The sequence below is a fragment of the Camellia sinensis genome, chromosome 4, assembly GCF_055761805.1.
Source record: "Camellia sinensis isolate YWXY chromosome 4, ASM5576180v1, whole genome shotgun sequence".
Lineage (NCBI taxonomy): Eukaryota > Viridiplantae > Streptophyta > Magnoliopsida > Ericales > Theaceae > Camellia > Camellia sinensis.
In genome coordinates this window covers 3,690,502-3,696,501 of record NC_138964.1, presented here as the reverse complement: position 1 = coordinate 3,696,501, position 6,000 = coordinate 3,690,502, and positions in this window count along the sequence as shown.

The following is a 6,000-nucleotide window of genomic DNA, read 5'->3' as shown; positions in this document are numbered from 1 at the left end:
TCGGTACCATTTCTTGCGCATTACGGTTCGAACACTCGAACACCTATACGGATTCTCCTGCACAGTGGCAGATATGTAAATACGGGGTTTCGGTACCATTTCTTGCGCATTACGGTTCGAACACTCGAACACCTATACGGATTCTCCTAAACAGTGGCAGATATGTAAATACGGGGTTTCGGTACCATTTCTTGCGCATTACGGTTCGAACACTCGAACACCTATGCGGATTCTACTGCACAGTGGCAGATATGTAAATACGGGGTTTACATACCATTTCTTGCGCATTACGGTTCGAACACTAGAACACCTATGCGGATTCTCCTGCACAGTGGCAGATATGTAAATACGGGGTTTACATACCATTTCTTGCGCATTACGGTTCGAACACTCGAAAACCTATGCGGATTCTCCTGCACAGTGGCAGATATGTAAATACGGGGTTTCCGTACCATTTCTTGCGCATTACGGTTCGAACACTCGAACACCTATACGGATTCTCCTGCACAGTGACAGATATGTAAATACGGGGTTTACATACCATTTCTTGCGCAATACGGTTTGAACACTCGAACACCTATGCGGATTCTCCTGCACAGTGGCAGATATGTAAATACGGGGTTTACATACCATTTCTTGCGCATTACGGTTCGAACACTCGAACACCTATGCGGATTCTCCTGCACAGTGGCAGATATGTAAATACGGGGTTTCGGTACCATTTCTTGCGCATTACGGTTCGAACACTCGAACACCTATCCGGATTCTCCTGCACAGTGGCAGATATGTAAATACGGGGTTTCGGTACCATTTCTTGCGCATTACGGTTCGAACACTCGAACACCTATACGGATTCTCCTAAACAGTGGCAGATATGTAAATACGGGGTTTCGGTACCATTTCTTGCGCATTACGGTTCGAACACTCGAACACCTATACGGATTCTCCTGCACAGTGGCAGATATGTAAATACGGGGTTTACATACCATTTCTTGCGCATTACGGTTCGAACACTCGAACACCTATGCGGATTCTCCTGCACAGTGGCAGATATGTAAATACGGGGTTTCGGTACCATTTCTTGCGCATTACGCTTCGAACACTCGAACACCTATACGGATTCTCCTGCAGAGTGGCAGATATGTAAATACGGGGTTTCCGTACCATTTCTTGCGCATTACGGTTCGAACACTCGAACACCTATACGGATTCTCCTTCACAGTGGCAGATATGCAAATACGGGGTTTACATACCATTTCTTGCGCATTACGGTTCGAACACTCGAAAACCTATGCGGATTCTCCTGCACAGTGGCAGATATGTAAATACGGGGTTTCCGTACCATTTCTTGCGCATTACGGTTCGAACACTCGAACACCTATACGGATTCTCCTGCACAGTGGCAGATATGTAAATACGGGGTTTACATACCATTTCTTGCGCAATACGGTTCGAACACTCGAACACCTATGCGGATTCTCCTGCACAGTGGCAGATATGTAAATACGGGGTTTCTGTACCATTTCTTGCGCATTACGGTTTGAACACTCGAACACCTATACGGATTCTCCTGCACAGTGGCAGATATGTAAATACGGGGTTTCGGTACCATTTCTTGCGCATTACGGTTCGAACACTCGAACACCTATACGGATTCTCCTAAACAGTGGCAGATATGTAAATACGGGGTTTCGGTACCATTTCTTGCGCATTACGGTTCGAACACTCGAACACCTATACGGATTCTCCTGCACAGTGGCAGATATGTAAATACGGGGTTTACATACCATTTCTTGCGCATTACGGTTCGAACACTCGAACACCTATGCGGATTCTCCTGCACAGTGGCAGATATGTAAATACGGGGTTTACATACCATTTCTTGCGCATTACGGTTCGAACACTCGAACACCTATGCGGATTCTCCTGCACAGTGGCAGATATGTAAATACGGGGTTTACATACCATTTCTTGCGCATTACGGTTCGAACACTCGAAAACCTATGCGGATTCTCCTGCACAGTGGCAGATATGTAAATACGGGGTTTCCGTACCATTTCTTGCGCATTACGGTTCGAACACTCGAACACCTATACGGATTCTCCTGCACAGTGGCAGATATGTAAATACGGGGTTTACATACCATTTCTTGCGCAATACGGTTCGAACACTCGAACACCTATGCGGATTCTCCTGCACAGTGGCAGATATGTAAATACGGGGTTTCTGTACCATTTCTTGCGCATTACGGTTTGAACACTCGAACACCTATACGGATTCTCCTGCACAGTGGCAGATATGTAAATACGGGGTTTCGGTACCATTTCTTGCGCATTACGGTTCGAACACTCGAACACCTATACGGATTCTCCTAAACAGTGGCAGATATGTAAATACGGGGTTTCGGTACCATTTCTTGCGCATTACGGTTCGAACACTCGAACACCTATACGGATTCTCCTGCACAGTGGCAGATATGTAAATACGGGGTTTACATACCATTTCTTGCGCATTACGGTTCGAACACTCGAACACCTATGCGGATTCTCCTGCAGAGTGGCAGATATGTAAATACGGGGTTTCCGTACCATTTCTTGCGCATTACGGTTCGAACACTCGAACACCTATACGGATTCTCCTGCACAGTGGCAGATATGTAAATACGGGGTTTCGGTACCATTTCTTGCGCATTACGGTCCGAACACTCGAACACCTATACGGATTCTCCTGCAGAGTGGCAGATATGTAAATACGGGGTTTCGGTACCATTTCTTGCGCATTACGGTTCGAACACTCGAACACCTATACGGATTCTCCTAAACAGTGGCAGATATGTAAATACGGGGTTTCGGTACCATTTCTTGCGCATTACGGTTCGAACACTCGAACACCTATACGGATTCTCCTGCACAGTGGCAGATATGTAAATACGGGGTTTCGGTACCATTTCTTGCGCATTACGGTTCGAACACTCGAACACTTATACGGATTCTCCTAAACAGTGGCAGATATGTAAATACGGGGTTTCGGTACCATTTCTTGCGCATTACGGATCGAACACTCGAACACCTATGCGGATTCTACTGCACAGTGGCAGATATGTAAATACGGGGTTTACATACCATTTCTTGCGCATTACGGTTCGAACACTCGAACACCTATGCGGATTCTCCTGCACAGTGGCAGATATGTAAATACGGGGTTTACATACCATTTCTTGCGCATTACGGTTCGAACACTCGAAAACCTATGCGGATTCTCCTGCACAGTGGCAGATATGTAAATACGGGGTTTCCGTACCATTTCTTGCGCATTACGGTTCGAACACTCGAACACCTATACGGATTCTCCTGCACAGTGGCAGATATGTAAATACGGGGTTTACATACCATTTCTTGCGCAATACGGTTCGAACACTCGAACACCTATGCGGATTCTCCTGCACAGTGGCAGATATGTAAATACGGGGTTTCTGTACCATTTCTTGCGCATTACGGTTTGAACACTCGAACACCTATACGGATTCTCCTGCACAGTGGCAGATATGTAAATACGGGGTTTCGGTACCATTTCTTGCGCATTACGGTTCGAACACTCGAACACCTATACGGATTCTCCTAAACAGTGGCAGATATGTAAATACGGGATTTCGGTACCATTTCTTGCGCATTACGGTTCGAACACTCGAACACCTATACGGATTCTCCTGCACAGTGGCAGATATGTAAATACGGGGTTTACATACCATTTCTTGCGCATTACGGTTGGAACACTCGAACACCTATGCGGATTCTCCTGCACAGTGGCAGATATGTAAATACGGGGTTTCGGTACCATTTCTTGCGCATTACGGTTCGAACACTCGAACACCTATACGGATTCTCCTGCAGAGTGGCAGATATGTAAATACGGGGTTTCCGTACCATTTCTTGCGCATTACGGTTCGAACACTCGAACACCTATACGGATTCTCCTTCACAGTGGCTGATATGTAAATACGGGGTTTCCTTACCATTTCTTGCGCATTACGGTTCGAACACTCGAACACCTATACGGATTCTCCTGCACAGTGGCAGATATGTAAATACGGGGTTTACATACCATTTCTTGCGCAATACGGTTCGAACACTCGAACACCTATGCGGATTCTCCTGCACAGTGGCAGATATGTAAAGACGGGGTTTACATACCATTTCTTGCACATTACGGTTCGAACACTCGAACACCTATGCGGATTCTCCTGCACAGTGGCAGATATGTAAATACGGGGTTTCGGTACCATTTCTTGCGCATTACGGTTCGAACACTCGAACACCTATCCGGATTCTCCTGCACAGTGGCAGATATGTAAATACGGGGTTTCGGTACCATTTCTTGCGCATTACGGTTCGAACACTCGAACACCTATACGGATTCTCCTGCACAGTGGCCGATATGTAAATACGGGGTTTCGGTACCATTTCTTGCGCATTACGGTTGGAACACTCGAACACCTATACGGATTCTCCTGCACAGTGGCAGATTTGTAAATACGGGGTTTACATACCATTTCTTGCGCATTACGGTTCGAACACTCGAACACCAATGCGGATTCTCCTGCACAGTGGCAGATATGTAAATACGGGGTTTACATACCATTTCTTGCGCATTACGGTTCGAACACTCGAACACCTATGCGGATTCTCCTGCACAGTGGCAGATATGTAAATACGGGGTTTCGGTACCATTTCTTGCGCATTACGGTTCGAACACTCGAACTCCTATCCGGATTCTCCTGCACAGTGGCAGATATGTAAATACGGGGTTTCGGTACCATTTCTTGCGCATTACGGTTCGAACACTCGAACACCTATACGGATTCTCCTGCACAGTGGCCGATATGTAAATACGGGGTTTCGGTACCATTTCTTGCGCATTACAGTTGGAACACTCGAACACCTATACGGATTCTCCTGCACAGTGGCAGATTTGTAAATACGGGGTTTACATACCATTTCTTGCGCATTACGGTTCGAACACTCGAACACCTATGCGGATTCTCCTGCACAGTGGCAGATATGTAAATACGGGGTTTCCGTACCATTTCTTGCGCATTACGGTTCGAACACTCGAACACCTATACGGATTCTCCTGCACAGTGGCAGATATGTAAATACGGGGTTTACATACCATTTCTTGCGCAATACGGTTCGAACACTCGAACACCTATGCGGATTCTCCTGCACAGTGGCAGATATGTAAATACGGGGTTTCGGTACCATTTCTTGCGCATTACGGTTCGAACACTCGAACACCTATACGGATTCTCCTGCACAGTGGCAGATATGTAAATACGGGGTTTCGGTACCATTTCTTGCGCATTACGGTTCGAACACTCGAACACCTATACGGATTCTCCTAAACAGTGGCAGATATGTAAATACGGGGTTTCGGTACCATTTCTTGCGCATTACGGTTCGAACACTCGAACACCTATGCGGATTCTACTGCACAGTGGCAGATATGTAAATACGGGGTTTACATACCATTTCTTGCGCATTACGGTTCGAACACTCGAACACCTATGCGGATTCTCCTGCACAGTGGCAGATATGTAAATACGGGGTTTACATACCATTTCTTGCGCATTACGGTTCGAACACTCGAAAACCTATGCGGATTCTCCTGCACAGTGGCAGATATGTAAATACGGGGTTTCCGTACCATTTCTTGCGCATTACGGTTCGAACACTCGAACACCTATACGGATTCTCCTGCACAGTGGCAGATATGTAAATACGGTTTTACATACCATTTCTTGCGCAATACGGTTCGAACACTCGAACACCTATGCGGATTCTCCTGCACAGTGGCAGATATGTAAATACGGTGTTTACATACCATTTCTTGCGCATTACGGTTCGAACACTCGAACACCTATGCGGATTCTCCTGCACAGTGGCAGATATGTAAATACGGGGTTTACATACCATTTCTTGCGCATTACGGTTCGAACACTCG